Source organism: Macaca mulatta, chromosome 1 (genome assembly GCF_049350105.2).
Source record: "Macaca mulatta isolate MMU2019108-1 chromosome 1, T2T-MMU8v2.0, whole genome shotgun sequence".
Lineage (NCBI taxonomy): Eukaryota > Metazoa > Chordata > Mammalia > Primates > Cercopithecidae > Macaca > Macaca mulatta.
In genome coordinates, this window is record NC_133406.1 from 185,300,866 (window position 1) to 185,312,250 (window position 11,385).

The 11,385-nt window shown below is 43.4% G+C and overlaps 1 long non-coding RNA gene across 1 annotated transcript; it reads right to left on the reverse strand.

Annotated features, from left to right (window-relative positions):
• Positions 1-1,035: 1,035 nt before the first annotated feature.
• Positions 1,036-5,488, reverse strand: LOC144333219 (uncharacterized). The gene is made up of 3 exons (XR_013401710.1): positions 5,350-5,488; positions 3,425-3,497; positions 1,036-1,162 (listed from the first exon to the last, which is right to left on the reverse strand). It is a non-coding gene; the product is annotated as an uncharacterized LOC144333219 (long non-coding RNA).
• Positions 5,489-11,385: the final 5,897 nt, after the last annotated feature.

Sequence of the window (11,385 nt, forward strand, 5' to 3'; positions counted from 1 at the left end):
GCCATCTCACCAAGTGTGGACTGCCCCCCTCCAGACTTCACTTATTCAGAGAAATAAGTTTCAATCTGGCTTAAATCACTATTTTAGGTATTTCTTAGCTAAGCCTAATCCTAACAGACTATGTAATAGTCCATTATATGGCTATTGTTTACTGGATCATAATTCTAATGTTATTCTTTAAGACGGTTTCCAATTTTTACTATTAGGAATAACACTGTGATGAACTGTTATCCATATTCCTGGTTTGTGGGGCTTTATTTATTTATTTTTGAGACAGAGTCTCACTCTGTTGCCAAGGCTGGAGTGCAGTGGTGAGATCTCAGCTCACTGCAACCTCCACCTCCTGGATTCAAGCAATTCTCCTGCCTCATCCTCCCAAGTAGCTGGATTACAGGTACCTGCCACCACGCCCGGCTAATTTTTTTGTATTTTTAATAGAGACGAGGTCCTGCCATGTTGACGAGACTGGTTTTGAACTCCTAACCTCAAGTGATCCTCCTGCCTCAGCCTCCCAAAGTGCTAGGATTACAGGCATGAGCCAACGTGTCCAGCCCCTGGTTATTTTCTAAGGTGGAAAATAAAGATCTTCATACAGATATAGCTTCATGTTGCTTTCCTAAATGTATGCTCTTTTATGTTTCCAGATGCAGCAGGGTGTAGGTCCCATCATTCACATTTTTAACCTGCACGCAGACTTTAGAACACAACCCACTGTATTTGTCAGCTTTTGTTTCCATAATGCTGCATAACAAACACCCCAAAACTCAATAGCTTTCAACAACGAGAATTTATTCTCACAATTACAGATCTGCAGATCAACGATGGTTCAGTCAATTCAGGCTAGGCTTGACTGGGAAGCTCCACTTCAGCCTGCTGGACAGCTAAGTGTAGCGGCAAACTGTGGTCAAGTCTGCTCCACATGTATTTATTCCAGGGCTCAGGCTGAAGGGGCAGCAGCTACCCAAAAGCATATGCTCTTCTTGTGGTGGATCAATCACTGGAGCCCAAGAGCCAATCTCTTGGGCTTGGCTGGAAGATTTCCTAAACTCTCACAGCCCCTGATAAGGTGATATAAATGATCCAGGGCCTGACAGTGCTATTCAGAGAAGCCTCAACAGCAAATTTCACGTGCAAAGGCAGGAAGCAAGCGGCAAGTTCTTCCCTAGAAATTTTCAAAGAATAGAGTGTGTTAATTTGCCTAATTAAGCAAGATTTGGGTTCAACAAGCAACACTGATTAAGCAGCTATGTCTTTGCTAGTTGTTTTCAGAAATATCATATCAATCCTCAAACAGATCTGTCGACAAGCATTAAGTTTACAGAGGCTTAAAACTGAAATAGAGACAAGAAGAGATAGTTTAGAATTACGCACCCACCCCCTAGTCAGTGGTAAGGATCTGATGTTTGTCACATAGGAAGAAGGGTTTGAGCATGTCCCAACCTGTGGGCAAGCAGAGGGCAGAGGTTAAGGCCAGTGGCCCTCACATCAGACTTCCTGGATTCAAATCCTAAGTTTGCCATTTTCTTTTTTCTTTTTTTTTTTTTTTTTTTTTGAGATGGAGTGTTGCTCAGCTGCCCGGGCTGGAGTGCAGTGGCGTGATCTCGGCTCACTGCAACCACCGACCGTCTCACGGGTTCAAGCGATTCCCCCGTCTCAGACTCCTGAGTCGCTGGGATTACAGGCACCCGCCATAATGCCCAGCTAATTTTTGTATTTTAGTAGAGATGGGGTTTCACCATGTTGGCCAGGCTGGTCTTGAATGCCTCTCTCAGCCTCCCAAAGTGCTAGGATTACAGGCATGAGCCACCACACCTGGCAAGTTTGCCATTTTCTAACTGTACAAGGTATTTATTTTTTCTGTGGCTCAGTTTCCCCATTGATAAAAGGAGGCCATAATAGCATATATTTCGTAAGGTTGTTGACAAAGTTTAGTGAAATAATGCACCTGAATTTCTTAAAACACACCAGGCACAAAGAAAGTGCTTAATAAATGTTAGTGTTATGCCAGGGCAGCAACATTTAACTTCCATCAAAACTCAGATTGACCAAGAGCATGTGGCCCCTTTGTTCTGTCTATAACCTTTTTCCTACTAACTAGTAGATTTCCTCTATTTTTTTCCAATGCTTATGAATTTCAAAGAAGGAAGTATAGAATAGTTGTTTTAGTTTACATTTGAGTGGATAATTAATGAGGTTAATTCTTTTCTCATATATTCACCAGTTAGAATATTTTTAGAAGCGTTTCAGGATGTCTAATCTTTGTCTTCTAAACCATTTGATTTTTGGAAATAGCCAAAAGCCATTCAAAAGGACAACCTGATTGTTTTAATATCTAATAAGGTTTGAACCTTCATATTGCACAATAATTTAAATGGTCCCTTCAAAGAATGGTCTCCTCTAAGGGGAAATAAAGGCTTAGTTTCTCAAACGCATCAGTCTTCTAGCTCCCCTCCAAGATGACATCTGCATATGAAGAGGGAGAGGTGGAGCTTGAACACCTTCGCGGCAGGCAAAAGGTCAGATTCCTCTTACTCTTCTAAGCAGGATTAGGTGGAGGTCCCTGATCCACCTGCATGCATCTTACCCTACTGGCATTCACAGCTGAAGTCTGTGTCTGTACAAGAGTAACTTACAGCCTAGGCTTTCCTAAGCTGATCAGAGCCCAGGGGACTGCCTTGCTAGCTCTCACTCTCTGCAGCTCTTTGGACTCATCTATTGAGTCTAGACTCCTTCCCATTTGCTGTGACTCCAATTGGCCTGGCCCAGGTAGTCCACTGGGCAGCCCTTGCTGCAGAGTACCTTGACCTTGCCCAACCATGGTGATTCCCATTGGTAATACTCCCCAGCCAAAATCCCACCATTTTCTGGGTCCATCTGTGCCTCACTGGAAATAAGAATGGCTCAGGAAAACTAAGTGTCAAGGCCTCCCTCTGCCACATCATACCACACTGCCATGTGGATGTGGTTACACCCCAGGATGACAGTCTATTCCGCAGAGTCTCAAGCAGGGAGAAGGACAAAAGCCTCCCCTGCCCTTGATGATATCCCCACTTATCCAATAGCCCTCTCTATTTTCTGGGCCAAAGCTGTGAGAATACATGATCTAAACTGATTCTCTCACCTTCTTCTTCCTCCTTTTTCTCTATCTCTTTCTCTCTATCACAAAGAGCCCTAAAATGACAGATTTCCCCTGCATCATGCCCTCCATACTGCAGTTTCTTAGAGATACCCTAATAAAGGATGTGGGTATTTTCTCCGCACTTGGGGGGAACTCCATAAACTGGTTCAATCAGGCTGCATTGTTGAAAAGCCAAAGGGGAGGATTAAAGCAATTTAGAAATGGTTTTTCAAGACAACACCTGGCTTGCAAGGTTATTTTCTTGCTGAATAATTCTATTTGACATGCCAAAAGAGAAATATTAACTTGTTCTTTCTTTTTGCATTCCTTCTGTTATAAATCACAGTCTTCTTCCAGGATGATGGATGCCTCAAGACACCTAGAGCAAAGGTCGAGAAAGGAAGGAAGCAAAATAGAAAAGCACATTAATAGTTTTCAAAACATGACCTCCATTAAGCCATTATGATTGGTTGCAATTATAATCGTCCTTTCCTTTTTTCTCCTAATTGGGCTTAGAGCTTCTCAACTATATGTTATGTATAAGAATTAGTGTGAACAATGTGGGCCTTGTTGGAATCCTCATTCCAATAGACCAACTGTAAAAAGACACTTTTTAGATAATAAAGGAAACTTGGTATTAGATGACATCAATAAAGTATTAATTTGTTAAATGTGATAATGATACTATGCTTAGGTTAAAACCCTTCACTTTTTAAAAAGTAGACTTAAATATTTAGGGCATAATGACATGATGGCTACAATTTGCTTTAAAATATTACAAGAAAATAAAAGCTGGGGAGGCTATTCGATGGATGAACCAAGTGCAGCAAAATGCTGATGGTTGTAGAAATTGAATGAAGGCCACAGAAGAATTTTATCATACACAATTTATTTCTCAGCTGGGCATGGTGGCTCTTGCCTGTAATCCCAACACTTTAGGAGGATGAGGTGGGAGGATCATTTGAGCCCAGGAATTCCAGACCAGCCTTGACCACATAGCAATATCTTATCTCTACAAAAAATAAAAATAAAAATTAGCCAAGTGTAGTGGCAGGGGCCTGTGGTCCCAGCTACTCAGGAGGCTGAGGCAAGAGGATCGCTTGAGCCCAGGAGTTAGAGGCTACAATGAGCTATGATCACCACTGATCACTCCAGCTTGGGGTGAGACCCCACCCCCACCAAAAAAAAAATACTTCTTTATGTGATGGAAATTTTCAAAATAAAAAGTTTTTAAAATCAAATAATATGGAGAATTATAAAACACAGATCACACGTGCTATGCTTAATGGTCAGTACAGGGGTGATGTTGATTATATACCGTTTTCACTTTATGAGATCAGATGTAATTCAGCCCTATGCCAATACCCATCTCACCATCCCTTTGTCAGCACTGAGTTTTATCAGTTTCCCAATGTTGGCTAATTTATATACATATATACACACACACACACACACATATATATATATGGTCCAATTGTTTTAATTTACATTCAGGAGGTTTTAATGAGGTTAAATTATTTTCATATATTTATTACCCAGCAAATTTTTAGAAGCTCTTTCATAGTGGCTGATCTCTGTCCTTTTAGAGTGGATTTGACTTTTAGAAATCACCAGAAGTCATTCACAGCTACCTGGCGAATAAGCGGGCAATCAACAGGGAGAACAGTCAGACCTCATTTTTAACTTCCAAACCTTAAAAAGATCTAGGTCTGATTTTTTCCTAGGCTTTACAACAACCTCTAAAGACCCTGTTCCAGGAGAAGCTGAAAGTTTCCCTCAGGTAACAATGCCGATTCATTAAAATAAACAAACAGCCTCTCAAATTTCACAGACATTATACTCCTTTGGATGATACTAACAATGTCAATGATGACAGCTGTAATGTATTTTATACTAACTATATGCCAAATTTTCCAGAAAAGTGTCCTTTGCTGCACAGAATGAACGTCCAAATTCAGTCTGTCGCAAAAATACAGCCCAGGGCAGACTGCAACAAGTATAAAAATTCATTGCAGTGTTCTGTTTTATCTTTTAAGTGAATGTGATTTTTGTATTCTGTTCCATATAGTAGTACGTGCTAAAATTTATTGAGTACCTAAAACAGATGCTATTCTAAGCTCTTTACATATATTAATTCTTCAATCTTCATAGCATGCCTATGAAACTGGTGCTATTATTACATCCATTCTGCAGGTAAGAAAACTGAGGTGCAAAGAGCTCAAGTAACTTACCTGAAGTTCAAGTAACTTAACTGAAAGATGAAGTGCCAAGCCAGGAAGTATCGGAGCCAGAATTTGGACCTAGACAGTCTGGCTCCAGAAGCTGTTTCCTTAACCACTGTGATGTATTTCCTCCATAATGTGCTCATGCTCTCTTTGAATTAATAAAATGAATTGTATCTTCAAATTCACTGTGCATTCGTAGTTTAGAACATCATTAGCCATCCTTGCCTTCTCTGGAGGTTGATGAATGTAACTGTGGAATCAAAGTTACAACTAGTCTGAGTTGGAGAAGTACAAACATGTACTGTTATCTCCAGTCCTCACGATAACAGAGCAAAGTCAGTATTATTGTCATGTTTCAGAGCTTTACAAAATGAGAGGTGACTCCTTTCACTGGGACAGGCCCTTCTTTGAGTTTTTATAAAAACTGGTAAAATCAAAAAGGAAAGGAGGTTGGGCAAAGTCTGAACAAGCAATCAAAAGTTCATTCCACTGTCCCCTTTGGTCTTTACTGATGGCAAACCTGCAACAGGCTGCTTCTTAGGCCTAAGCCAAATGTCCAACATACACTTACACACACACACACACACAAACACACACACTCAGCTGAGGTAGGCTGGACCTACGAGAAAGTCCAGCCACGTTCCATGGGAGCCAGCACAACTTCTGCAGCAGACGATAATAAATGCACAGCTATGGATACACGGTCCATGGACACATGGAGGAGCCAAGAGCTCCCAGTAAGTTCACTCTGTCCCAGATGGTCTCTCCATTCTCTAACTATACCTTTCAGCATTGAGAGCCCACAGTAGACCTTCTAATGTCAAGTTAGGAAATTCACAAAAAGCATTTTCCCAATAAGCATTTAAAAGGCGGTATGAAGTAGTGGGGAGTGTACCCCCCTTAAAGCCAGTCAGACCTGATTTGATTCCCAGCTGCTGTGGTCTTAAGTCCTGTGGCCATGGGCAAATTATGTGGCTCCTGTCACCAAGCTTCCATTTCCTTTGACTTGCGTAATGGTCAAAGTAACAGATACCACACAAGGTTGTTATAGGACTAAATGAGACAGCATATGTGAAGTTACTAGCCTTGTTCTTGGGAAATCATAAGAACTTAAAAAATATTAGTTACATAGAATTAATTTGAGGTGCACGACAGTATGTATATTATACACATACACATTCACATACACTTGTATATGCATGGACTATTTCAAGAAACTATTCTCCTGAGAAGAAGGACTAGATAAGGTTCTAGTGTCAGATGGAAATGTCGTTTTCACTCTATACCTTTCTATACTAGTTGAATGTTTCCAATATGAATATATCCCCTTCTCAAAAATATTCATAATGTCTGTTGTTGTTGTTTGCTTGCCAGGAGGCTTTTGGAAGACCAGACTTTGTTATCTGCAGCCTGGTTGCTTCACCCTCTTTTGCCTATCAGATCCACTGAAGGCCCAACTGTAGGATCAGACTCCACCCACCTTGAATGTACAACCATCAGCACACAAAATAATAGGTGAGATACATCATAAAAGTTGACGCGCTAAGCCTACTTAGCATGCTTCTAAGTGGCCAGCCAGGCTAGGGTGACAGAGTCAGGAACTGTAGAGCTGTTCCTTACACTTTGAACCTTGGTAGTGTGCTTCCAATCCATGCAATTAACTAGTAGGCCACAGCGCTTCTAGCCATGCTATCATGCTTCTCACCAATTATTAGTCACCTTCCATAGTCCAGCCCATCAGCTGGAGCCCCTGACTCTCACTCCTGCTCCCAGAAGGCCTGGGGTCTGTCTTCCTGCCCCTGCTCCCTCCTTTGTACCCGAGCCTGGATCATTAGCAAAGTGTAGCCCAAGTTCCTCCTGGAAGCTCACTCCACTGCCAGATGCTGGTTTGCCCCAAGTCCACCGCAGCTGATCCAGATGCCATACCCTACCCTGGGACCCTCAGCTAAAATAATGTCCCCAGGTCCCAGGAGACTGGCGGCACAAATGAGGTCACATTAATAATTCAGATGTTACTGGTTCAGAGCCCTCACATGCTGATAAAGGAATTTGGCCTTCCTCAAAGTCCCGCCTGGTTTTGCTGAGACATCTCAGACTCACAAACACTACGTTCTGTGCTACCCTCAGTGATATCCTCAGCTTACAGGCTTCTCGAGGGTTCGTCCTGGCTGCCATCCCCATAGTGAGAACAGTGCTTCCCTCCCACAGCTCCCTGAGCATCACACACTAAACTCACTGAACTCTCTTCAGTCCTCACTGCAGCCCTCCACTCATTCCGTATTCCATGGATAACTGGGAAGGGGCCTTCACCCCCAAAGCTGTATTTTACCTTGTTGGCTGAGCTCCAAAAAAGCCCTACTTAGAACCCAAATTTCACCAAGGGCTCCCACGCTCTCTTCCTCCCTCATCTCGGTCTCCCATGAACAAAACCTCCACAGCAGCTCCCTTACCCCACAAACACATCAGGAACCAGGAGCCAGAGGCTGAGCAGGCCTGATTATGTTCTCAGGCTCTGTTGGGCTCGGCTAGACCCATCTATGATAATAGGTGTTTGATAAATAGTAGTGATTTTTCAATGTCAGACTCCAAGCAGGATAATTTTCTGATAACATGCCATGTAACAGCCATCTGCAAATTAGTCAACGCTATCCCTGCTAACATACAAAGAAGCTGGGGCACAGAGAAATTTGGGGATAAACCCAAAGTCACGTGGTCAGAAAGTAAAGCACTGAGATTCAAGCCTTTTGTTTCCTGTCGCAATTCAAAACCCATGCCCCTTCCAGCTTACCTCTCCTATCCATTCCAAGGGTGTCTCCTCAGCCCTCATTATGTGTCCTGAAGCCAGGGTGGGGCTGGGATGGGCAGGGAGCAACAAAACTCAGGCCAGACTGGGAGGCTGGGTTTACAGCATCCTCCCAGCCTGGCCTGAGTTTCTATCTGATGTTTCAGGCCCGATTGTCACACAGAATTATCCTTGCAACTGTGGGAAATTGGGGAGTAGGGGGCAGTGGGAAGGCACACTTCTTGAATTAGTTTCTTGAGAAATTCAAAATAGCCCCTCTCCCTAGAGATTGAGTTAGCCTTTGCGTTTCAAGACTCCAAGGGGTTCCAGAGAAGGCACTTGTCCCTGTAGGGTATGCGGAGTAAGATTTTGATGTGCAAGGTTTATTTTAGTCAAGGAAAGGAAAGGGAAGCGGGAAGCTAGAGAGTCATATGAAACCTAATAAGGCTGGATTTTTTGTGTGGGGAGAATATTTTGGACGCTTGCCATCTCCTGCGGCACCACATAGGCATCCCTATCAAGTAGCTTTTGTCGGTGTAAGGAAGTGAAAGCAGAAATAGCCTCTCCTTAACCCAGGACTGCAAGTTTGAGGGCGCACCCAGGGTATCAGCAGAGTCGGCCTTGCAGGAAGGCTGAGCTTGAATTTGTTCAATCATCTGATATTCGTGGCACATATACAAGGCATTTTGATATTGTCATGAGTGGTATTACCATAATCATATCACTATACAGGACATGATTACCCCAACTTCAAAAATCTTAAAAAAAAAAAAAAAAAAAAACCAGAGCTTTGGAAAGATTAAGTGCCAAGGGCACACAGTCATTAAAGGTCAAAATCATGGTCCCAACCAGTTCTTTCTGGCTCTAAATCCAGCATCTGCCCACCACCTAGGGCCCCGCTCTCAGGGAGTCTCATACTAGAGGAGACTCAGACCCATAAATGGAAATGTGTCATACCATGTGATAAGTAGGACAATGAAGCAGAGAGGTTCAGAGCATGGACTTTAAACTTGGACAGACCTAGAGGCACTACACAGCTCTGTAACCTACTAGCTGTGTGGTGCATTATTTAGACTCTCTAAGTTTTCTGATCTGTAACATACAAATATGAAGTCGTACTTAATTCATAAAGTTAGGTGAGAATTAAAATATGAAAATCACTTAGCCCACTGCCTGCATAGAGTAGCAGCTCAATAAGTGAGAGCTGCTGCATCACCGTTGAAATGGCCACATGCAGAGGGGGGTATAAGAGAGACTTTCTGAACCCAAAGCCAGACTCAGCCGGAAGTATTTCAGTGCAACTGGAGTCCCAATGGGAAGGACATCCCCCATGCAGGAGTGAGTGGAGGTCTATAAACACCTGAGGCAAAAGGTAACTGCTGCTCTATCTTCCACCTCTAGGAGCCTCAACCTAACCAGGGACTCAGAACTGAGCAGTAGGTAGGATGGAGTGAGGTTTCCCATCATGGAGACCTTCTCGATGTACTCTCACACCCAGGTGGATCCGGGTTTTGCCCTCTTTCCCTCCATTCCTAGCTATGTGGCCTTGGGAGGGAGCTTAGCCTCTCTGAGACTTCGTTTCCTCATCTTTAAATTGTGAAGGGTGATGTCTATCTCATTATTAAAAGAAATCATGTGTACAAACCACCTAGCAGAGTGCCACATAGGAAGTGCTGGAGAGATCACAGTTATGTTCACTCCCCAACTTCATGTCCTCTAAGCAAGCTAAGAAAGTAGAAAGTCTTTCAACGGCCTCCACGGCTTTGTGTGCACATGCCCACACACACACACACACACACACACACACGCACACACACACACACACACACACACACACGCACACACATGCATGAACAGAGAAAGAGAAGAAAGAATCGGGTTTAAAACTATCTCAGCAAATGTTTAAGTTCTGCAAGGCCCTGGAAAAATTACAGCTCTGAAAAGGTTATCTGCTTAAGACCAGACCAGGTCTGTCTCCCGTCTCACAGCCAGCACTGCGAGAAGCTCTACATGGCCTCCTACCCCCATCCAAGTCCCACCTCAGCCCCACCAAAAGAAAACTTCTCCTCGGGGCCTTGGACTGTCTAATTTGGAGAGCTCTGAAAAAAAAAAAAAACTGCTTCTGCCTTAGCCAGTGAAAGCACTTCCTATGCAAGTTTCCTTTCTAATCTCTGGGAGAGTCTGAGTTCCACAGCAGCCATGCTTTGGTGAGAGCCTAAGGATGAGGAGGTCAAGAAGAGGGTTCAGGGTATCAGATAAAAGGGGCAACTGGAGGCAACTTAATCGGCCAGGAGCCATCTAGCAGCTTGAATAAAAGCCTGCCCACACTTACCTAACATCAAGCGATGGGGTGGCTTCCTTTCTCTTCCTTGTGGGTTATGGGGAACGGTAAGAGTTGGCTTGTGGCCAGGCGCAGTGGCTCATGCCTGTAATCACAGCACTTTGGGAGGCCAAGGTGGGCAGATAGCCTAAGGTCAGGAGATCGAGACAATCCTGGCCAACATGATGAAACCCTGTCTCTACTAAAAAAACAAAAATTAGCTGGGTGTGGTGGCGCATACCTGTAATCCCAGCTACTCAGGAGGCTAAGATACAAGAATCGCTTGAACCCAGTAGGCAGAGGTTGCAGTAAGCTGAGATCACACAACAGCACTCTAGCCTGGCAACAGAGCAAGCTTCCGTCTCAAAAAAAAGAGTGGGTTTGTGTTGCCCTGGCATGTTTCCACCTATTGCCTTTGAGCTAGTCACTATGGTCCCTGCCTTACAGATGAAGATACTCGGTTCAGAATGGAAATCACTTACCCCTGACTACATAAATAGTGAGAAACATACCATCATAGACTCAAATCTCCTGATTCCTAATCCAGGACTCTTGTACAAGAGTGTTTCCTTTATAATGTTATAAAAATATCAGAGAGCCTGGCATAAATTAAGAGCTAAATAAGATGTAGCTGAGGACTGCTAACTATCGTGTTTACTTGGGACAACAATTCAAGGAGGGAATTATTATTATCTCCATTTGTGGATAAGGAAACTGAGGCCCAGAGGGCCAGGGGTGAGCAAACTGGCCCATGGCCTGTTTCATAAACAAAGTTTTATTGGAACACGCCATGTTCATTCATTGACATGTTGTTGATGGCTGCTTTTGACTACAACAGCAGAGGTGTGCAGTTGCAACAGAGAATGCACGCCTAAATAGACTCAAGTTTTGGAGACAGAGTCTTTACAGAGGTAATTAAGTTAAAATCAGGTCATCAGCA